This window comes from Patagioenas fasciata, chromosome 16 (genome assembly GCF_037038585.1).
Source record: "Patagioenas fasciata isolate bPatFas1 chromosome 16, bPatFas1.hap1, whole genome shotgun sequence".
NCBI lineage: Eukaryota > Metazoa > Chordata > Aves > Columbiformes > Columbidae > Patagioenas > Patagioenas fasciata.
The window spans coordinates 14,879,471-14,902,760 of NC_092535.1; the positions used below are offsets into that span (position 1 = coordinate 14,879,471).

General features: G+C 56.2%; 1 protein-coding gene across 15 annotated transcripts in view; it reads left to right on the plus strand.

Moving 5' to 3' along the window:
• Nucleotides 1-9,776: 9,776 nt before the first annotated feature.
• The window catches only part of CHD6 (chromodomain helicase DNA binding protein 6), a 95,488-nt gene continuing 81,974 nt past the window's right edge, over nt 9,777-23,290 (plus strand). For 7 of the 15 annotated variants that reach the window (XM_065850072.2, XM_071815648.1, XM_065850083.2 and 4 more), the window contains exons 1-2: nt 9,777-10,014; nt 15,653-15,769. The gene's annotated coding sequence lies outside the window, so the exon portion shown is untranslated. Of the gene's footprint in view, nt 10,015-12,053; nt 12,235-15,652; nt 15,770-23,290 lie in introns of all 15 variants that reach the window. The other 8 variants (XM_065850081.2, XM_065850082.2, XM_065850084.2 and 5 more) reach the window with 4 other exon arrangements.

A 23,290-nucleotide genomic window follows, 5' to 3' on the forward strand; every position in this document is an offset into this window, starting at 1 on the left:
AGACCTTAAAAAATACCCTTATTGTTTTCTTTCCTGTTCATCTGCAGCAGAGTGCCCCGCTCAGTGCCATGGGGTGGCTCACGGGGCCTTTGGAGGACTCCAGCCCCGGCCTCAGCGCCTCCTATCCCAGCAGCCACCCCAGCACACAGCGAGGAGCCTGGCTCTGCTCTGCTCCTGCAGCCCCCATGCTGTTGGTCCCCCCCGCCCAGGACACCCCACAGACTCACGCCAGCTCGTGTCCCCTGGGACCACGGGAAAAACCTCCCTGGGAAGTTGTGGGAACAGCCAGGCCCCGGGTGGTGCTCAAGGACCGGGCTCCTCTCCCGCAGGGTCAGCGTGTCCCAACGGGCTTTTGCTTCTGTGCAAGGTGCTGCGCAAAGGGAGGTGTTGGCAGTGCGGGGTCCCCAGGGCAGGAAGGTGCTGTCGGTGCTGGGGGGCTTTGGCCCCATCGCCTGGGCCGCTCCAGCCCAGCGCTCCTGAAAGCTTCTCCACTCCCCACTGCAAGCTCGGGGGTGTCCAGCACCCGCACGCGTGCCGGGCACACCGGGAGCCCAGCAAACAACCACACGGACACAGCGGGAGGATGCGAGTGCTCCTCGCATTTGCATTGATGGCTGTTTAATGAGCTAATTTGCCTTCGCAATATTGATTTCCCTGGGCTCTGCTGCAAGATGGCTTGCTTCTAGGTAATGAAGACTTGGCCGCTCTGAGCGGAGTCCTGCCTTAAATCCATAGGACCTGCTGGCACGGCGGGGCAGGGAGCATCCCGCCGCCCGGGGCTGCTCTGAGCGGGGCTGGAGGGGGCTCCTTGCTCCAAGCTGCTGTTGATGCAAAGAGCAGGAAGCTCTGGGAGAAGATTCTCACGCATGTCCAGAGCTTGGAATTGCAACAGACTCTTGAAATGCCCAAGTATTGCCTTGCAGCTGGAATAACCCAAACCTGGCTTTTCCCAGCTCCAGTGCTGTGCTGGGAAGCTGCTGCAGAGCGGGATGGAGGCGGCAGTCACGCACACAGGTATGCACACACACACACACGTACATGTGCACACACATACACACACACAGAGCCTTTTCTTGTGCCGCCACTGACCCTGCAGACCAAAGGGGCCCTGGGCATCCCATCCCTCCCTCTGGTCCCTTGCTGTGACTCCAGCGGGGGACAGGCTGTCCCCAGTCAGTGTCACCCCTGCCCAACAGCTGCCTCCAGCAGCGCGGGGGCAGATGATGTTCAGAGCCCAGCCTGGCTGCTCACTGCTCACCCTCCTGTGTCCCCCCCCACCCCCCCTGCCCCTCCTGGCACCAGCGATGGAAGCAGAAGTGGCACCAGCCTCGCCAGCCCTGGCCCGGCACCGGCTCTGGGGCACAGCTGGCTCTGCAGCCCCACAACCACAGCTTGGAGGAGACGCAGGTGACACTGGAGGTGGCACTTCCAGCACAGCCCTTGGGCACGGACGATGACAAGGGGTCAGCTCACTGCACGCCTGCCCCGTCTGGTGCTTGGGAGGGATAAATAAAAGGAGCTGGAAGTCTTAATGCGTGATCAAGATTATGATTTAATTGGCATAACAAAGGCTCGGTGGGCTCAGCCACGTGACTGGAATATTAATATGGAAGCATGCAGCTTGTTCTGGAAAGACAGGCAGGGGATTAAGGAGGAATGTGTTGCTTTGTATATGAAGGCTGGATATGTTTGGTTTGCAATCCAGGGAGAACCTGGCTGCCACCCCTCTGCGGCGAGCGGCTCTCGTGAGCAATCGCCAGGCTGACCCAAAGCCTGGACATCATGGTGATGGAGAATGTCCCTACCCAAGTGACTGCTGTGGGATCAGGAGAGCAGGGACAGACTGTACAGCAAACACTCCCAAAGCATTAAAAGTGATTTTTTGGGGGAAGAAGTGAGTAGAGGAGAAAGGCTCTGGCTTTGTGTCTGACCTTCAGGGCATGGATGCAGAGGGCGTGGGGAAACAAGTGGGATGAATGCAGCCAAGACATGGAGTTCCTTCTCTTGCAGAGGGAAAGAGCCAGAGCTTGGGACCGAGAAAAGGGACATCTGGGGCTGCTGGGTCCAGCACGCTGCTCTGAGCAGGGCCAGTCAGACCAAGGTGCTCAGGGCTTTGCTCAGGGATGGTTCAAATAATCTTCACAAAGAGAGAGCCCAGACCTCTGTGAGCCCTGGGCCAGCATCCCGGGCTCCCTCCAAACTACCAGCCTTGGGCCAGCTGGCTGGGGAGCGGCTGGGAAGCAGGCGGGCAGGCTTGAATGCAAATGTATCAGCTTGGAATGCAAAACCGAGAAGGCCAAAGGGAAAAGTAAAAGGATTTGGTGAGCAAGGCAATGAGAGTGCATGGGGATGAAGGGGACGGCGGAGCCGGAGTGGATGCTGCAGGGCAGCAAGGGGAAGCCCTTGACTGGGATGCTGTGGTGCCGAAGGCGTTCACTGCCCCCATGTACCAGCCTGGATCAGTCGGCGTGTGCAATTAGCACCAGCAAAAGTGCAACAGCTCTGAACAGGGCTGGGGAGGTTGGAGAGACCAAGTGGTGCAGGCAGGCCAGGCCTCTGCAGACGCAGGCAGAGCTGGCAGCAGGAGAGCCCGAAGCGGGAGGGATGTAGCCAAAATCGACGGGGCTGCGGCAGCAGAAGGGCAACGTTGTGAGGCCTTTTAAAAAGAAGACAAGTGAGTGCTCAACACAGCTTCGGTCCCCTGGGAAATGCCAGGACAAGCAGCAAAGCGGCCCCAGGACCCCCAGGACAGCACCTGGAGGAGCTTTTGACTCAGATTCATGAAAGAAGCTCAGAAGCAAGTTGTAAATCCTGTTCAGCCTAACTCTGCTATAAAATGAGTGCTGGTCACAGCTCGGGTAACGACCTCTGGGCTGCAGCTGCCAGCAGGTGAGATAATGGGATACAGGACTTGCAGACAAAATAGGAAGATAGGAAGAGTGGGAATTATGTTGGAAGGCAGATTCCTACCCTCAAACTCTTCCTCCACAGCACCCTCACTGACAGATTGGATAAACAGGCTGGGGGAGCAGGACAGCACACAGCACCGCCCAGTGCCGGCAGCATCCCAGCACAACCAGGCCGTTGTGTAAACAAGAAATGGGGAGCAAGAAGCAAGAGAGTGATTTTCAGGGGAAGGACCTGGCACTCTAATAAATCACAGCAGAGCAGGGAGCTAACAGCAAAAAAGGGGCAAATGCAATGCTGAGATGTGTAACCGGGAGGGCTTCGGATGTGCTGGATACAGCTCTGATTTCTCCATGGCACCGGGAAGCCGTGGCTGGAGAAGGCGGCTAAAGCTGGACATTGCCCTTTGGGCTGGCTGGGGAGGATGCAGGGAAGGATGTCAGAGACCTGGAAAACATGATTGGCAAGAAAAATCAGCAAGCCATGGGACTGCTTAATTGGTAGGAGAGAGCACAGGGGGCTGCAGCAGCAGTCTGAGGAATGTAAATGATTCCTGCAATGAGGAAGAGATTAATCTGCTCATGCTGGATAATGCACGGAGAGGCAGGGTTACATTATCGCAGGGAAATTCAAGGTAGGCAATGGGAGAAATCTTGCCAGTTATGAGGGGGCTGGTGCTGCAGTCTCCATTGCCGAGGTTTCCGGGAGAGCCGGGTCCCAGGCAGTGCGGTGTCAGCTGGCATTGGCATCAGCTGCTCCCAAAGGGTCCTTGTTTCTAGGATTCCACCATTTCTGGCTACAAGCATACGGAAAAACCCTTAAAGTAGTGGCCTGGCTGGCTTCATGGCCTGCAAAGAAGGAGAGGTAGAACAACGGGGCAAGCCCTGAGAATAGCCCCTAGAGACCCCAAGGGATGAAATGGTCTGCAGGGACCATGGAGGCAACACCAGCATCACCCACAGAGCCACACATGGGGTCAGATGTCAAACCAGCTTCCCCAGGAACTGACAGTGAAGCCAGGGCTGGAGAAGTCACAGGAATTAACTTTTGGGGTAAAGCAAAGCAGGTGAGGCTCCCACAGGCACCAGACCCCATATCACACGGAGTGCTCAACAGGAGCCTGGGGAAGGAGCAGCCTGGTGAGGAACCTGCCTGGAGCCAAAATCAGTTTGAGTCAGCAAGAGGAAAGCGTGCTGGGAGAGAACCAGTGCTTTGAGAGCTGAGGGCTGTGTGATCTGTGACATTATTTCTGTTGTGTCTGTCCAGGGGCGGTCGTGGCTCTGCTTTAGTTCCACACACAGGATGAGCAGAGCTCACAGGGGAGGCAGGTGATGGGTGCTCAGGGACTGGCTCATGATGAGCTGCATGTTAAGCACCTTTCACTCTCGGTAATTGGAGAAGTGATTAGAAGCACCTGTGAGCTGGCAGCTCTCAAGCAACAGGAGCCATAAAACTTGAGCAGAAAGTGTCCCAGGGATTTCACTGAGAGCACTGGGAACCCTCTGCTGGCAAATCTTTCCATGGTCCCATGGATGTCACCTCCCATCTCCGGTGCCAGAGCACAACTTTGGAGCATTGTCCCCACAGCTCCAGACTTCAGATGCTCAGCATTAGAGATTGTAGGGCATGAGATGGTAGATGCAGACAGAGACAGGTTTAGCCAACATTGCCCAAAGCAACTGATCTTTGCTTCAGGCAGCAAAAATCTTTGCAAAATCAAAATCACTTCTGTGACAAACCTGAGTCAATTTAAGGAGGTTTGTTCTACTGGAGAGACAGACCTATTGAGTTTTGCTCTAGAAGATGTGATTTTATATGACCTCTGGCAATTGCTTCTCAAACCCTGCTCTGAATCCCAGGCCAAAGACCAAGTGGGTCTCCAGCCCCCCAGGATGGTTCTGCACAGTGTCTGTGCACAGACACAGGGCTCACGTACTGGGGTACAACTACAAACCCCATGGTTCGCATTGAGCCTCTGTCAATGTCTGAACCTTTGGGGGCAGAAGAAGAGCAGAGGCCGAGCAGCCCAACAGCCCCATCACACCCAGACTCTGGCCTGAAGTGACACCGGCACGCTCCGGTTGCACTTGTGGCATGTAAGGGGCGAGGACGCTTGAGGATGCTCGAGCTGTCCTGACTGCCAGGAGCAGCACGACCGGGCTGGCTGTGACCCCTCGCTATGGGCAGAACACGGTCCAACCACGCCAATTACTCCAGTGCAATAACTCCAGTGGGTTTGTCCAGGTTTGTAGCAGCATGGGCAATCTATCTTGAAATTTGCTTCCAGAGAAAAAGGATGCAGTAAAACTAGAACTGTCTGCTGATGTGCATCTGACAGGGGTTTATGTATCTCAGAGTCTAAGGTCCAAACTTGGAAACGGTCTTGTGTGTCCAATACAAAATCTGCAGGACAGGTTCTAGACAGCTTCTAGACAAATGTACCCTCTGCCTCGCTTTTCAAACGGATCATCAGAGAGAGATGAGAGAACTGAGGCTCCTGGTCCTTCCTGCCGACCTCCATCTGGACAGCCTGGATGGAGGAGGACAGTGCAACCCGGTGATGATGAGAACCGAGCTTCCTGCGCCTGGCACTGTGTGGTCAAGCCCTGGGCATGGGAGGATGCATGGTAGAAAGGAGCTGAGGGATCCTTCACTCACCTTGTGCTGGGACAAACACCCACCACAGGCCAGGAGAACTGCTCTGGTTTTTACACAAAGCTCCAAGAGCCCCAGCAGAGCTTAGGCTTGTAAGGAGGACACAGATAACCATGGGAGACATGCCAACCTCCCCAGAACCAGGCAAGTCAACCCTCTGAGATGTGCAAATGCTCAGATGGCCACAACAAGCAAAGGACTCCTGCATCACGCTTGAGACTAATTTACTGAGGTTGACAAAGCCACGTACCCTGTACCCAAAAAACCTCATGGCTAACAGCAGTTAATTGCTCCTTTAATCACCTTTTCAGACTACTTCCGAAACCTGTGGAGTGGCTGCCCTGTTCCTGGGTGAGGGCTGCCACCATGAAGAAAAGTCTGTATCCCCTGCATGATGGGCAGGAACCCCGGCACTCAGGGCTCAGCAGCGCCTGGGCCGGCACGTCTTGCAGGCAGCACGGGAGCGTCCCTCTCTGCAAGAGGATGAGTTCAGCCTGGAAACACTTGGCATTTCTTCAGCCTCAAGGGACTCCTTCCCTTCTGCTGCCGAAGGTGTCCCCAGGGCAGCCAGCGCCTCTCCCTGTGGTGGCAGCGTGCCCAGCGCGGCGATGGGGCTGCCCGAGGCTGCACAGGCCTGCGGTGTGCCGGCACAGGCACCCTCCCAGCTGAATGTGCTGTGGCACTGAGGTGTGCCTGGGAAACCCGTACTGCCACTGAATATTAAGCAGGCATTGGAAATCTCCAGGGCTCCTGTCCAGGAGAAGCAGCATGGTTGTATGAGTCTGTAGGCATGGTGCTGCCGCTCGGCCTGGGCGCTCCTGGCTGTGGAAGCAGCACCTTTCTGCTGCAAAATCTGCGTCTTGGATAAACCAGTGACATCGGCAAGAGCAGCATGCAATGTCAGAGGTCTCCATCCCTGGTGACAAGCTCAGCCATCACTGCTGTTCCTGCACCCAGGCGCAGAGCTGCAGGCAGTGGCCGCAGGCAGCCCCGCAGCCAGGGTGCTGGTGTGCAGCTGCTGCTGGAGCAAAGTCACTGCCCCAGTCACACAGTGGACATGGGTCAGGTCACAACCAGCAACCTTGGGATGTAGCTCAGGAGCCTGTGCTCAATGCCCTGCAGACTCTGGGAGTCTTCAGGAGCTCTCTGTAAGCAGGAGCACATCCCGGGTACCACCAGGCCCCAAGTGATGACACTTCTCCTGCTTCATGGGCACTGGCCAGGAGAAAGGCACAGGAGCCCAAAGAGCCGATGTCCTGGCAGGTGGGTCACCTGCAGGTCAGCCTCTGCCTTTCCCACTGACATCTGTGAAAGCCAACAGAGCGTATTATTGCTATAATTTTCTCATTGCTTTCTTTTGCATTTCTCAGTGTTGCACAGCTTTTCGTGATTCCAGTTAACATTGGGTTCAGGGTCAGTACGTAACAGTAACATGTTCCTCATCGGGGTGGGACACACCTGTAAATCAGGGCCATGGTGGATGTTCATGCATGAGGGCAGCAGAGCGGTCTGCAGCACATTGCAGGTAACGATGCAGGTACTGATGGTCCTTCCATGCATCCCCATGCGGAGCTGGCCCCGCTCCCTGGGAGGAGGCAGAACCCCCTGGCCAGTGAAGTATGGGGGTGTCCTGAGCCCAGAGGAGTTTGCCCAGGGGGACTGTCACGATTCCTCTTTGTAGAGGCCAAATTATTATTATTAATTATTATTATTATTATGCGCTGATCCCAAAGACGGTGCACAACGATGGCAGCTGGCAGCAAGGTTGTGCTCCAGGTGACGCTTGACCCCAGCTCTGTTCAGCTGAGCACTCTGCGCACACAGGGGTTACATCCTGTGCCCAGGGGGATTTGGGAATAACCAAGCTCAGGATTCAATTCTGCTTTCCAGAGAGGCTGAGGGGGGTCCAGTACTGGTGTCAGCAGGCACTGGGGCCACCCAACAACAGAGTTCGTGCTGCCTTTGTGAGGGGATCAGGCGGGAATGGTCCCAGTTTGGGTGCATCATTCAGTCCTGTTAGGGTGTCACTAGCACAGTAAAAGACTGACACTGGGACACGTCTCCAAATCACCTTGTCCAAAACACAGCAATCCCAGTCCATAAATAATATAACAGATATGGCCTGGATTGAGACTGGATTGGTAGATGAGTTTCTATTATAAAATCGTACATTCTGTCTCTACTGCATCCAGTTTTTGGGCCCACAATACTGAGAAGCCAGAGAGGCATCAGTGATGGAAGAGCAAGACTGGCACAGGGCCCTGAATACAAGTGGAGGAGCTGGGTCAGTTTCCTGTGGTGTGGAGATGCTGAGGAGCTGGTGGAACGGCAGGCTACGAGCACAGGAGGGGCAGTTACAGGGATGATGGAGTCAAATCCTCCTTGGTAGTGCCTGGTGCTACATTAAGGAGCAAGAACCACAACGCGAGTCCTGAAAGGCTCAGGTGGGATGTCAAGAAAACCCTTTTCTTGGGAGGATGGTGCAGCCTTGGCAGAGGTCACCACAAAGGTGGGACAATCATGGGCCATGGAGGGCATTAAGGGTCAGGTAGGCAGAGCCACATCTGATCTCATCTTGTGCTGGTCACCAATTTGGTGCTGAGGAGGGACCTCTGGAAACCTCTAACATCATAACCTTGCCATGGTCCCTTCCCACCAACACTTCTGCAAGTCTAAAACAAAGGTGTTAAAATGCCTTCCCAAATTATATTTGCCAAATGAATTCTCCTGCAGGGGAGGGATTTGTGTCTTGTTTTGCCATTTCCTAACGACTGGGCTACCTATTTTGCATGTACAGCAATGAGTCACTTAACCACCCTTAAGTGTTCTCTTAAGATCAACTGACCAAAAAGTAGTTAATCTGAAAATAAGCTGCTTTGATTTTCTGGTCATAAAGTACCAATTAATGCCACCTTACAGGCATTCTTCACACAGAGGCTAAGGTGCTGCTCTGGAGACGGAGGGAGGGTAAACATTGGCTGAAGGTTGACCAGCACAGGATGAAAAATGAAAAGCCAGAGGGGCAGGCAGGACCAGAGAAAGAGGAAGGCACTGGACAGGAATAATTCATGCATGCCGACCTTCTATAAGCAGAAAAAGAATCTGGCCCTGAGGGCCAGGAGAGACAAAACACACACATGAGATCTCAGCAGCAACCAGCAGTGCCATCCCCGAGCACGGAGCGAGGCTGAGAGAGGAAAAAGGGTGGAGGGTGAAAATGTGGTTGGAGCAAGTGAGAAAGGAGAAAGGGGAATGCAGCAGAGAAGGAAGCCCTGCCTTACTGGGAAGAGGACAGCGCTGTACTGGTCTGCGCAGGGGACCTGGAGGAGGCGTGGAATGAGGTGGGTGCAGCTCCGTGACAGATCTGTGTCCCTTGGCTGTACCCTCTGTTTGATCTACACAAGTGCAGCGACAGGTACCTCCAGAGCACACCTGCACTGCCCGGTGGTGCTGCCCAGGAGCCAAAGAGCTGTACGGCCAAGGGAACAGCACCTGGGGAGAGCTGGGAAGCGTCGAGGGGACGTGGCAGCCGGACAGCACAGGACATCAGCACCAGCTGCTGCTGAACCAGCCAGGGCTCCCGCGGGTGCGGTGATGTGCCAGCATCCCCCGGGCGGGCGGGATGGCTGCATGAAGGCTGCGCTGCCCTGGGTTAATCAGCCCTGAGTCTCGGCAGAGCTAATTAGCTCTAGCAGACTTTCCTCCTGGTGCTGGAGCCGACTTGCTCCGAGCACCTCTCCAAGGCGAGGATACAGCGACTCCTCACTGCCAGCCCTGTCCCCGGAGCAGGGACACAGCCCACGCCTCCTCAGGCGCCAAGGCAAGGGTGCTGCCCGTCTGGCTGCCGGGGCGCTGAGCCACAGCGACCACAGTGCCGTGGAAAGCCCCCGACGGCACTAAGACCACGCACAGGCCCCCGAGCAGCCCTGGCCGGGAGAGCTCCCACCGAGACCCTTTCTCAGCGGGGCCGCCCCCGGGCGCCTTCGCACCTCTCGGGGCCTCAGGCGACCCCGGGCGCCAGCGCTCGCGGGCAGCGAGGCGCGGGCCGGGGCCACCCGCGGGGGGCGGTGGGCAGGCGGTGCCGCCACAGGCCCCGGCGGGGCCGCTCACATCCGGGAACGAGCGGCGGGCGCAGACGTGGAGGGCGCGGGCGGGGCGGCGGCGGGGGGCGGCACGCGGGGGCGGCGGCGCGGCCAATCGCCGCCGCGCTCTCATCGGTGCAAACAGGAGCACAATGGAGCGAGCGGCGGGCGCGCTGCAGCCAACCTTGCCGCCGACGCCGCGCCAATGACAGGGCGGCCTGCCAATGGGCGCCGGCGCCTGGCGACCGACAGCCAATGGGCGTGGGGCGGGGGCGTGCCCGGGCGAGGTTAGGGTGTCCTTGCAGGGTGCTGGGCTAAACTTCACCAAATAATAGCTGTTTGTATTTGGGCGGCCGAGGAGCCATTTTAGGTAAGTTCTGCCCCGAACTTTTGGGTTCGCCCGCCCGGCGCGGCCGTGGGCGGCGGCGGGGCGGGGGGCGACGGCGGGGCCGCGCCGGGGCGGCGCTATGAATGAACTCGGCGGCGCGGGCCGCGGGGCGGGCGGCGGGGCCGGGGCGGCCGCCGGCCCTGTCATGGCTCCGGCCGCGGGGGAGGGGCGGCGGCGCCCCCGCGGTTCCTCCTCGCCGCCCTCCCCCGCCCCCCGGGGCCGCCGGCAGCGGAGGGTCCGCGGCCCCTCTCGTCGGCCCTGTCCGCCGCTCGCCCCCGGCCCGGGGAAGGCCGGGCCTGGCCGGCAGCTCGAGGCCCGGCGCCCCCCGCAGCCGCGGCGGTGCGGGGGCCGGGGGCGGAGGCGGGGCGGGCTCCCCCCGGCGCTGCGCGGAGGCTCCTCCCGGCTGGGGTGGGGGGTGAGGCCCCGGCCCCCACCGAGCTGCGCGGCGGGATGCGGCGTGCCGGGAGCCTGCCCGCCGGGAGCCTGCCCGCGGGGCACAACTTCCCGCCGCCCTGCCGGCCGCAGTGCTCCAGAAAATCGATAATTGAGTCTTTAAACTTCGCGGGCGGGGGAGAAGCGTGTCCCTTTGCGGGCTGGAGGCCCCGGGGCACGGGTTTCCTGCTACCCGGCGCCCGCCGAGCAAGGGCACCCGGGGCGGGAGGGGGGGGATCCGCTTAAAGGGCCGTTCCCTCCGCTCCGGGCGGCTCGTCCCGGTGGTCGGCGGGGCCGTCGCGCCTGTCCCGCTGTGCTGCCGCGGCTCGGGGTGCGATCGCAGCCACGGCTCAGCAGCGGCATCGCAGTCACGCCGGAGTCGCGGCTCGTTCGCCGCAGTCGTCGCGCTGGAGTCGCCCCACGCAGCCGCACGGCCGCTGTGTTTTGGTGGCTGCGTTGTGGAATTCTCCCTGTTCTTCGCAGTGGTTTTTGCTGGCGATTGAGGGGGATTTTAGTCTGGGTCAATGAGGTTTGTAGGGTAAATGAGAGAAATGCACGCAAACAGAATACGGAAAGAGGAAGAGAAATGGTGTGCCGGTATTGCTGCCTGGTGTGCACACCCGTCTTGGAGCAGCTAACGGTTTCTGTTTATCGATTTGCCTTCCTGACAACTACGCTAAACTCCCAGTAAAGTCGGGGACCTCGGGGGCCAGGCGGACTGCTCGGCACATGGAGAGCTGGTTCTGCTTGGTCTGCTGCCGGCCTCTGTTGCGCTAGAGCTTTCCCGTGATTTTGCTGTAGAAAGTGCTTGGTGTATTTCTTCAGTGAGTTGGGATGCTTTTAGCCAAAAGCTCGGGCTTTTGTGTTGTTTTCCTCCTACTTGGGAAATGCAGCCAATGCTTTTGGGGTTGGAGAATGAGGGGAGAAGGGTAGAGATGGTTCGCTGTGGTTGTGCAAAGTGTCCTGTAGGCCGGTGCAGAAGTCTCCGCACCCCTCTGCAGTCCCTGGCAGAGGCTCCGCGGGGGCAGACAGATGTGGCTGGAGTTGCCAGATGTTTGTCCCTGACCCCTGTTACAGATACTTGGTAGCTGGTGCTGCCTGTGTCTTTGTAACTCATGTAGGGTCAGTTGGATTAGGGTGTTGCCGGAGGAGAGAACACTGGGCTCTGCGAGTATTTGCCCTGCCATGAAGTGTTGCTGTTGCTTTTGGGCCCATTCTGGTGATGGCACAGGAGCAGGTGCTGCCTTACCTCTCCTTGCCCTTTGTTTACCGCATTCACATGGGAGCTCTGCTGTGCTGCTTTGCACAGAAATTGTTGTTTTGGAAACGCTGTTGAAGTGTGAAGCAATAACAGCATATTTTTGTTCTGGGAGTAAATTCTTCCTGGAGTAAATAGGTTGTTTCTCTTGAGGCTTCTGGCCTGCAACTGGCTTGGGTTTGTTCAGGGCTGCCACTGGGTTCCTTTCCCACTTGTTCAGTGGAAAATTGATTCCTCTTCTGCTGCAAAGCTTAATGTTGTTATCCGTTTGCTTTTGAGAAGCTAATTCTGCCCATCGTCTCCGAACTTGTACAGTTGCCTAAACTTGCAGGTCCTTCCGGAGCGTTGAACACGCTGCTGAGTTTCCTTCGCTGCAGAGACGGAAGCGCAGCCGGGGTGGGTGAAGCTGGTGGAACGTTGCCCCTCGAGTGCTTCAAGCTGTAAAGCATGACAACCTGTAGACTTGCATCCCATCGAAATGTCTGCCTGTGCCCTGTGCAGCAGAACTGGAAGTATGTATTGTTCTTCTTCAAATAGAAGCCAAAGTTAATGAGAGGGCTTGGAGAAAGACTGATCTTGGTTCGTTTTCACTTCCATTAAGTTTGAAGCCCATCCTGCAGCCGTGGCTGTTTGTTTCTGCCTCTTTTCTCATTCTTTAAGCAGAAAAGTTGGTTGCCCTGTTGCTGCGAAGGCCGCAGGCCAGTACCTTGCCTGTGTGAGTCTGTGAAACTGTGGCAGCTCCTGTGCTGTTTCTCAACATGCATGTGAATAATGTGCATCTCTTGCGGAAGGTGCTGTCAGGGTCCCTCGTTACCCTGTTCTGAGTGCTCTGTCTGGTTTGGTAGCATATGTCTTGAGTTCAGCTCTGTTGCCCCGCGTGTTGGCGTTAGGGGAGAGTTGCTGTGTCTGAGCTGCTGGTCTTTGAGCAGCTGGCCCCTGATGTTGCAGCGTTAACCCTGAGGGTTGGTGCTGTGGGTCTGTTGATTTCTAGTGGCTTGGTGGAGGAGGCTCTCAGAGGAATGTTTCGTTTTCCGGGCTGCTTTTTACCATCTTTCTTTAACAGGAAGCAAAACTCTGCCTCTCCCTCTCTAGTAGTATCTCAGTAATTTTTAAGATCTACTCTTCCTTGAGAGTTCTTGAATATTTTCTCAAGAGATTCTCCAAAGACACAAACTTTTACAGGTGGATAATATAAAGTGTCTCACTTTAACGGGTTGTGTTATTTCAAGAGGAGTTTGCACAAGCAAGTGAACTTGTTTTTGTGAGATGGCAAGGCTGAGAGCTCGGCTGCTGGAGCAGCCCTTTGGTTTTTCGCATGAGGCGGTGTCCTGGCCTGCCTGGGGTTTGTGGAGATCATAGCTGGTATCATGTGCATCAGGGTGCAGGAGAAGCTTCCCCTTGTGAAGGAGGGGAGAGGGTTGATCAGCCTTGCACTGCGAGTGAACCCTTGGTGCAGGAATGCGGACGGGCTGTGTTGGGGCTGGGAAGCAGGCATGCGTAGGGAGGCTTCTCTGAACTTGTCTTAAAGAGACACTGGCAAGCACGGTGCTTGGATTCTCATTGGGCTTCAAGGGAGCCGAGAGGGCTCGTTGTCCTGTCTCCTGTAAGTAGCAGTGGAAGTGTTTCTCCTCGCTCATCCCCAGTTTCCCACTTGGGACAGTGGAGTCAGCCTGTGGTGTTGGTGACTTCGCCCTGCTCTGTGGGAGTAGAGGCAGAGCTGTTGTGGGGCCAGCAGGCTGTGTGAAGGGGCAGGAGATGGTCAGAGTGAATGGTCTGGGTGTAGTCGAGTGGCGATGTTTGCTGGGGGCAGAGGGTTGGTGACAGCATACAAGGTTTGTACGGTGGGTTCTCAGCACCCTAAAAAACCACAGACACAGGGTTACACTTCACACAGGGAACGGTGGCAATGTCAGTGCCTCATTGCCAGCGTGGTGGTGGTGGGACCAGGACCTTCTGAGGAGGCACAGGCCCTGTGCAGCAGCCCCCGTGCTGCCAACGCCGTGCTGGCTGTGCCCGTCCCAGCAACCCCGGCATCCTCGGGGACAGGAGTAACAGCTGGGGAAAGCGAGCCAACCAAACCACCAGCAGAAGGGGAAAAACGTGGTGCTGTGGGTGTCAGCTTGTGACACGAGGAGACTCATTTTGCTTTCTAATATCCCGGGCTGGCGCGAGATGTTTTCCGTGTGATAGGACAATGCCTTCAACTTTCCCTTATATGGGAAAATCTGGTATGCAGCCTAACAATCTGCCAATACGTGGCTATTAATATTTAGCATTGCTCTGCTGGATGTGTCTGGTCAGCCTAAGAAGTAGAAAACACCTGGGATGCTGTGGCTGGGCTTTAATGTTTCAGACAGGTCCCTGACCGATGGCTGGGGAAAGGTTGTGGCCGTGCCCTGGGAATGCCTGAGCACACCCGGCTCCTCGGGCAGGCAGCTCAAAGCTGGGTGAGTTTGTTGGCCGGGTGTGGGGCTCCTGCCCCGCGTTGCCCTCGGCCGGGCACTCGGAGGGGACCTGGGGACCGTGGCTGTGTGTGCGCTGAGCAGGTCACTGGAGCACTCGGCCCGTCCTTTGTGCAGGACCTTCCCCCTGCGGGGGGTCGGTGGAGGGTAAGGGGCGCGCGCTGTTCCGTACTGCAGCCTGTTGCCTCCAGGGGATTCCCAGCCTGTCGGAAGTATAAATCCTGCTCTAACAGGAGCAAAACACTCTCTTCAGTCCAGAAATGAATGTGAGAAGTGTGGGAACTGAGTCCAAGTCCCTCTTTGTTTTTACGTGGGTGCTGGACATGCGCTTGCAGAGGTGCCCTGAGTGTGGATGGAGTGCGGGTGTTGTCGCGACGATAAGATGTTGGCTTGGCCGTGGGGTGCACATCGCACTTCCAGCCCCGGTTGCCCTGTGAGGGCCACTGCTCCGTTGCAGTCTGACAGTGATGGTGTTAACGTCTGTCCTAGGAGGTGCAGCACATCTTCTGCAGTCCTGCCTTTGCCTTCGCTTTCTGCAGCCCTAACGTTGCACTGGTATAGGTAGTGTCAGCTGGTTGGTTGGTTTGGGGGGTTTTTGTGCTTTGGTTTTTAATTGTGTTATAACAGGTGAGATTAAGTTTAGATCTCTTCTGGTGAAGCTTTCTGACACTTGTCTGGCTCTTTCTGCTGTTTGGATCCGTTGTGAGAAGTCTGGGTTGAGATGCAGGTAACTCTTTGCTTCCTCTTGAGGTGACTGTGCCAAAAGCAGAGGAAAATTACACTTGTCAGTGTCAATTTGTGGAACACTTGTGTTTCCTAAATGTTTCCATGAAGGCGTGGGAACTATGGAGCCCTGCTTTGCATTAGAGTAAAAGGAGACAATACCTGGGGTCAGGCTGGTGTAAACCCAGCCTGTGAACTGCATGTCCCTAATAAGGTGCATGTTGTTGCGAGGGAGGGACAGGTGGGCAGTGGAGGGGCAGGGTTGTTTCATTCAGTATCATATATGGTGCTAAAGCATGTGTTTAAATTGCAGCCTGGGAGCTCTAGCACAGCAACAAAGGTGGGGAGAGCACGAGCTGTGAGGGACCCCAGGCCAAAAGCCGGTGCAGGTGCTGGTGTCCCTGCAGCTGACCTGACAGTGCTGTGGGGACAGAACTACAGCTCTCACTGCCTCCCTGGGATGGGAGACCCCCACCCCTTCCCCCAGAGGGATCTCATCTGCATTTCTTTGAAGGCAGAGCAGGACTTCAGCTAATTGACTGACTTCAGCTATGAGGCCCTCCACATTAGCAGCCACTGCTGAGAACTTTGGTCCCTCTGTATTGCACTAGAATTAGACATTCGTTACGTGGACTTAGTTGAGTTTCATTCAAAAAACATCCACTTATTAAACCTGTTTTCCAAAGTCATGAAGGTAGTTAGATATCTAAGTTGCTTTATATGCTTTCTGGTGTTCATTTTGCAGGTAACGTATGCTCAGTGGCTGCCTTTGAACTCCAGCGTTAGCAATGTGCCAGTGAGCTCCACGCGGGAACAAGGATGATGCAAAGTTTTTAGGGACTTCTACTTTTTTGACATATAGGTAGGTGAAGTATTGGTTCTTTAAGAAACATTAATGCTTTGTTATGTGTGTGCATTGGGGCAGAATTAAAGTCAGTCCTAGATACAAGAATAAACATTAGCGCTCTGCGATAGACGTGCTGTGAAAGCTGCTATTTTTGTGTGAGCTGCTACCTTGACTTCTCTAGCCTGTGTGTGCAGAGCACCTTTAACCCTAAATGCCTCATCCACTTCGGTTGAACTTAAAACATACTTAAGAAAAACTGAAGCTGAAGTGTTAGGTGTCCGTTAATTGAGGATCAGAGGAGAGAGCGCTGTTCTCATGGTGAGTTCTGTACACACTGTGGTGCATCCCTGCTGTACCCTGTGCTGCTGGGCCTGGGCGGGGAGCGCACAGCGCTGCTCTCATTTGTATGCTCCTCCGCTTGTCGCTTTAGCGCAGGTGAAGCCCTTTTTCTCAGTGATCTTTCCTGGTCCCCATAGGGTGCCCCTCACCAGGGTATCGGAACTTCTCCCGGCATGCACTTGTGTGCATGCATAAAGGCAGGATTCCCTCCTCCGCCGCAGACAGCGGAGACTGTGCTCTGTTTGTTCGCTGTGCGGTGATGCTGTGGGAGAGTGCCTGAAGCAAGGCTTGTGCTTACTGGGGAGGTGCTGGGGTTTGTGGTTACCCTGATTTCTCAGAGAAGCGGTTACAGATCTGTGGGCCAGTCACAGTGGGTGCTCCATGTCCTTGCCCCAAAGGCTGGGAATAACATTTGTGTTTTGGAGTCGGGCCAGTCCACTATTGTGCTTTGAGAGTGAGGACCAGGGTCCTGAATCTGGAAGGTGAAGGAAGGAGTGGACCACTATGTGCACAGGCTCTTGGAAGCTTTAGTAGTTGTAATTTCAGTGAGAGCAGCGTCTTGGGGAGCCCTGCAGCGAGGTGTGACTGCCGGCTCACAGGCCGTGTGTGTTTGGATGGGTACAGCTGTGCCCACATCTGACAGGGACAGTGCACTGTGTGGGGATGTGGTTATCTCAGAGGCTGCCCTCGGGTTTCCAGACAGGCTCTCTGCTTGCTGCTTTGCTGAGTGGAGTGTGACATCAGGGCTGAGGAGTTCTGGATAATGCTCCTAAACCCTTTCCTGGATCCAGCTCTACCTCCTGCTCTTCCTGCCACCCTGAACTGGGAGCGGGGATGCCTGCCGCAGAGCAAAAGGGCATTTCTGGCCCTTGTTGCACACTGGTTCCTCCAGAGATGTCTGCTGAAGGAAGGGGTCAGAAAATGAGTGGCTTACCAGGTATGGAGGGAGAGGAGATGTGCAAAGTGTGGACTTCTGACAGATACATGCAGGAAGAGTGGGCTAAGGCATGGGTCTGTGGGACCCGTGCCCTGCTGTTGTGTCCAGAGCTTGCTTGCCTGGTCTTCATGTTGCTACATGTCAAAGGACACTCAAGTCTGTAGGCTGCCAGGGCCAGGAGGAGTCTCTTGGTAGCTGGGTGCAGCCGATGCCGCGTGCTTGCCCGCTGGCTAGCCGACCCCATGAAGATGGTGCTGGTTGGCCAGGAGGGTCCAGGACACGGTGGGTGTCTTCTGTGTCTGTGCCCCGAAGGAACGCAGCTTGACGCCAGGAGAGACCCATCGCAGCTCTGCTGTGTGCTGTCTGAAGGGGCAGGTGTGCTCTGAGGTCCCAGCTCCGCTGAGAAAAGGGATTCCGCCAAGACGTTGCTCTGCAGTCAGCGTTAGCGGTGGCAGTTCAGGTGTGCTCTGACAGGATCCCCCTCCCTCTGCAAGCGTGGACCTCCAGCCTGGCCAGGCCGGTGCTTTCTCTGCTGCTCCCTGAGCTGGTGTCTGGCTGGATGACTATGAGCTGGGACAAGAAGGGGCTACTCTCCGTATGTGCTTTTGGTAGCACTTAACCTGCAACATGTCAGGGCAAGACCTTGGGTACTTGCAGGTTAAAAAGGCTGCCCATGTGTATTAAAGAATTGCCAGTAGCTGAGGAGGGAACCAAACCTGGCGTTGCTGAACTCCAAGCATTTGCACTTGAGGAATCAAAGAATTTCTTTTTGGCACTTCTCTCTCCCTCCTGTGCTGGAGTGTCTCTTGGGGTGGCGTAAAAGACACAAATGTAAGGAAACATTGAGATGATTGAGAGGAATGTCTGCTCACAGATGGCATCTGAACTCTGGAGACTGTTCTTCCAAGGAGTTTCAGCTGAGATTGTGGAGAACTTGTATCCCAGAGAGTTAAATTCAGAATAAACTGGAAGCCCTTGGGGGTAAACGTCAGGAGGTTACAGACCTCGCAGTGCAGAGCGTTTGAAGTGGAGGTGTGGGTGGATGTGGACCTGAGGGCTCTGGGGCAGCCGTGCCACTGGTGAGGCGAGTTCTTGCTCTGCATCTGGAGGGTTTGCTTTCTCTCCCTGTTCTTTAGGTACTTGGGAAATAGGTCTGATGCTTCCATATACAAGTTCTCAGGCCTGGAGAACAGCAGATTTCGGTCTGTTGCTATTTTGGGCCAAGGTCTGCTAGTTTCTCATAGGATGTACAGGCAGAACAGATGCCATGAGCTGTGGATCCTCACCACAGCACAGAGCAAACTCTCAGGCTGTGGTTGTTTGGGGTGTTGCTTTCCTGGATGCTGAGGAGCAGTTTGGCTCCCCCAGTGCCTGGCGCTGCCACAAGCAGGGGTCTTGCCAGCCGACCTTTCTGCCCTCTCCTAGGGTGGGCGGCCTGGCTTTGCGGTGCTGACGCGGCAGCTGCAGCCGTTGCTGGTGCAAAAGCTCCTCTCCAACACAACAGCATCCAGCAAGGGACCTCTGTAAGCTGGTGGTGGATGTGACCTGTACTTGTTCAGTTGTTTTCTGACAACTGAAGTTTGCTGTGCAGGATATTAACAACAACAAGAGGGGAAGATCTGTGCTTTTAGGAAGGCCATCGCATTTTTCGGCTCTCTGCCTTGGGATAGCTTGAGTTTGGTGCCGTTTGATGTGTAGCTGTCAAGCAGTAACCTTACAAAAGGTTCTTTGCATTGTCCAGCTGTCAAGGTCTACCAGTTGAGCTGGCTTTTGTGTACCTTTGGTACTAATAAAGGTGCTGTGGGCTAAATTATGTGCCTGGTGGCATCTTTACAGGGCTGTGACCTTGAGGATGGACTTGGGCAGCTCAGTGAAGTTCTGAGTGCTTGTGCGTGAGAAATAAAAAGCAGTAGGAAAATCTGCAGAGTGTGCAGAGCTCTGGTTTCTGCTGAAACCTCTGTATTCCTGCCGATAGCTGGAGAGCAGCTGGGTGGTTTGCCCTGCCGCAGGAAGGCTCTGCAGCAGCTGGCAATAACCTCCGTGCTCCCACGTGCCCAGTAATTGGGCAGAGGCTTTTCTTACGCTGCTGGGCAGTCTGGTTCCCCATGAGCACTGGTCCAGGAAGCCAGCAGGAGCTGAGCCCACCATCCCATGTCTGCCCAGGGGTAACAGCCAGGCACTTCAGAGAAGGGAGCCTGTGTGTCACCAAGAGTGCGTCTCAGAGCTACTTTGCCTGTTTCCATCTAAACTGTAGTGAGGGTTGTATTGTCACTCTGACCTGAGGCAGCCTTGGCACGTCCTCCCCTTGGTACACGAGGTTCCCTGCCTGTGAAGGTGCGGAGCGGTGCACAGTCCCAGGCTGAGGAGGAGGAGTTGCCCACCAGGCATCTTTCTGTTTGCCGACAAGCTGGTCCTGCAGCAGTGTGGCAGTGCCGTTGTGAGGAGCGCGCTGTGGCTCCCGCAGGCAAGGACAGGGGCTGTGAGCCACCGGGCTCCTGTCCGCAGCGGTTCAGAGCCGTGCTGAGGCCGTGCCGGTGGTGGTCTGCCATCGGTGTTATTGGCCTGTGCAGCAGGGGACGCTCCTGCAGCACATGGATGCAGATAGTGTGCTTTCCCTCGATTTAGTATAGGAGATTAAGTGCTGGGACTGTGAAGGGAGAAGTGGGAAGGCTTTATGGCCACTGGCACAGTCTGTTCCCTGGACACCCCATTCACAGAATCCCAGAGTGTCAGGGGTTGGAAGGGACCTGGAAAGCTCATCCAGTGCAATCCTCCCACCGGAGCAGGAACACCCAGCTGAGGTTCCACAGGAAGGTGTCCAGGCGGGTTTGAATGTCTGCAGAGAAGGAGACTCCACAACCTCCCTGGGCAGCCTGGGCCAGGCTCTGCCACCTTCACCATCAAGAAGTTTCTTCTCAAATTTAAGTGGAACCTCCTGTGTTCCAGTTTGCACCCATTGCCCCTTGTCCTGTCACTGGTTGTCACCCAGAAGAGCCTGGCTCCATCCTCCTGACACTGCCCCTTTCCATATTGATCCCCATGAATGAGTCAGCCCTCAGTCTCCTCTTGTCCAACTCCAGAGCCCCAGCTCCCTCAGCCTTTCCTCACACGGGAGATGCTCCACTCCCTTCAGCATCTTGGTGGCTGCGCTGGACTCTCTGCAGCAGTTCCCTGTCCTTCTGGAACTGAGGGGCCACAACTGGACACGATATTCCAGATGCTCCTGATGCAACATGTCCTTCTTTGTTGGCTTGCTGAGCAGCATGGTGGGGCTGGCGAGTAAGTGGAAGGGAAAACTTGACACTGGTGATGGAGAAATGGCTTGTTAAAATTTGGCAGACAGGGCAGTTGATTTGGCCTGTGTGGCAGCAGGGGTCGAGTGCCACATCGCTTCATGTTTGTGTTTAAGGGGGAGCAGAGGTCTGGAAAATGCCACATCAGTGTGATGGGCTTTGCTGGTGTGGCAGGAGCTTGAGCTGGTGGTGCTCTTGACAGGGCACGTGAGCCGTGCTGGCGGGTGCCACCCTGCAGGGAGCTGCTGTGGCCCCTGCGTGTACAGGAGCGCTGCCCGTGTTCACACACACACCACTGCACCCTCACCATGAAACCCTGACCCTCGGCATTGCTGAGCGTGGTCATGGGCCTGCTGCCCACGGGAGCCCAGCCTGCTGGGTGCCAGCTACGAAGCCAGGTGGGCTTGGCCTACCTACCTCCTGTCTTCCTTGTCTACATAGGTACTGAGCTGTAGAGATTTATTTTTCCTCTGGTTTTTGCCTTGCTGATGGTTAGGATTAAAATCCACTGCCTGGGGCTTATGAGCAACTGTTTGGAGTGAGACTCTTGCCCTCCTGGTCAGAAGACAACAGACACAGGCTTGAGAAACCTGCCTTGCTCCTGGCAGCTCCTGCGTACCAGGCAGCAGGGCTGTGGTGTGGGAAAGGGGTGCAGGTAACACTGGGTGCGTCCCCATGGTGGGAGAGGGGTACAGGTAATGCTGGGTGAATCCCCATGGTGGGAAAGGGGTACAGGTAACGCTGGGTGCGTCCCCATGGTGGGAAAGTGGTACAGGTAATGCTGTGTGAATCCCCATGGTGGGAAAGGGGTACAGGTAATGCTGGGTGAATCCCCATGGTGGGAAAGGCGTACAGGTAATGCTGGGTGCGTCCCCATGGTGGGAAAGGGGTACAGCTGATGCTGGGTGCATCCCCACTCTGTACACAGCCACCTCTCAACCCCCAGTGCTGCTGAGGAGTGACGTGTCCCCTCGTGTTCAGCTGTCCATTAGGTGGTGAGAGGAGTACATCTCTGGGGTGAGTTCAGACCTGGTTTCCCTCCCTTTAGCAACAAGCTGGAGTGCCGTGTCTTCCTGCATGGGCTGGCTGGCCAGGCATGGCTTTGTGTTTCGTGATGTGCCATCACTGGACAAAACCGAAGGTGTTTCCAGCTGTTCTGTGGCTTTCTCCCCCTTGTGCTGTTGGTGCCTGCTTGCTGCTGTGCTCACTGGAGTCTAAGCGGGCCCTTGGTTCTCAGCCCTGTGGCGCTGTGCAGCTTGGAAATAACTGCTGAAGGTCATTGTGGTTACGGTTGTGGGTTAGAAGCTGCGTTTGAAAACTCCCCAAAAAGGAGCTATTGCAGTTTTTGCCACGTGAGCTTGTCATGAGAGTCATGAAGCGCAGCTGACTGAAGCTCATTACCAGGGGCTGCATCCAGCCTGTGTGTGCTCTCTTGCTTGTCGAGCGTCAACAGAGCATCCTGTGTGCACAGGCAGTGGCACTGTCCCAAGTGTCCCCCCAGGGTCTCTGACGTGGCTGTAGCTTTAGGGCTGGGAGCTTGCCTGGGAGGGCTTGGAGCAGAGGTGTTGGTGCTGAGCAGGCTTCTTGGAGGGGGAATGCTGTGCATGTCTCTCTATTCCTTGTCCCATGGAGCAAGCGGCAAGGCAGTTGCAGCTACTTTGTGCCTACCCATCAGTGTCGTGTTACCTGTTCTCCTGTGGGATGACGAAGCTGGGTGTCCTGGGAAGGTGCTTGCAGCGTTACCACGCACACTGGGTGTCCTTATCAGCAGATCTCTCAGCTCCTCTGCCTGCACAGAGAACACAGATAATTCCCTCCCTCCCCATTTTTTAAAGATCAAAATATTTTAAGACCAGAAGATTGCTTGGAGCACAGCTGTGAGTCTCCTGGGGCTGGCCACTGGTGTGATGCTCAGCCCGACCTGCGCTGGAGCCACCTGAGAGCTGTTTGCTCCCTGACTTAGGATTATTTGACCTTTTGTACGCTCCTTTCTCCCCTTGATTCCTTCATCCTGCGTGTGTCCTGCTCAGGGGAGTGGGGCCTGCGCCCCTTCCCATCGGGGCAAGGCAGCAGTTGAGGGAGCGTTGGGGCGGCTCTGAAACCCAGAGCATTTGGCTGCTCAGTGAAGCCTCTGCAGTCGGGATGCTGAATGGGTCTTGCTGTCTGCATCTGTGTGTGCTGAGCTGAGAGGCTGCCTCTCCACAGCCTCTGCTTGGGAAGGAAAAATGTGTGCTGTAGCTGCCTCGCAGCAATCTCCCAGGCTCCCCAGCCCCCTGCCTCGCTACTGCTTCTCTTACTAAATGACTGGGTTATTTTTAACTTGGAAAAATCACAACCCAAGATTTGCATGCTCTACCCCCAGCAGAGGGCTGGAGGCAGGGTGCGGGGGAGGCTGTGCGGAGGGCTGGGAACGCAGCTCAGCGCTCCGGCAGCCCCTGCCCAGCGGCTCCTGCCCCTGCAGCGCTGGCCCTGCCGGGCTCTGCGTGCTCACCCAGCCACGGGGCTGCGCAGGGGCAGGCAGGGGGACAGCCCGCTTCTCCGCTCGACGTGGCTGGAGTTTCAGCCTGGATTCCCATGGCGAAAGCACGGAGCAGCTGCAGACACATAAACAACTCCTGCTGCAGCAGGCTGTGCGGAGAGAGAGGCTCTGTGCTGCCAGGCTGCTTGCGTGACAGCCTGCAGACGGGTGACTTCTGCCGGGGCTGGATACGTCCTTCAAAGAGCATCCCACAGAGCGGCTCTCGGGTGACTGAGCGTGTTGTGGAGGAGCAGCCGGCTGGGTTGCTGTTTTGCCCAGCGGAGGAGGCTTTGCTGGGCCACGCAGCCCTCCCCAACTCAGCTTGCTGAGAGCTGCTTGGGAGGAGCCAGGGAGGGAAGTGTCACTCTTGCGCCATATTTCTTTCCCCCTCCCATAGCTCTGCCCCTTCAGTGTTTTGCAGGCAGTTGTCTTGTCAGTGCTCCCCTCCC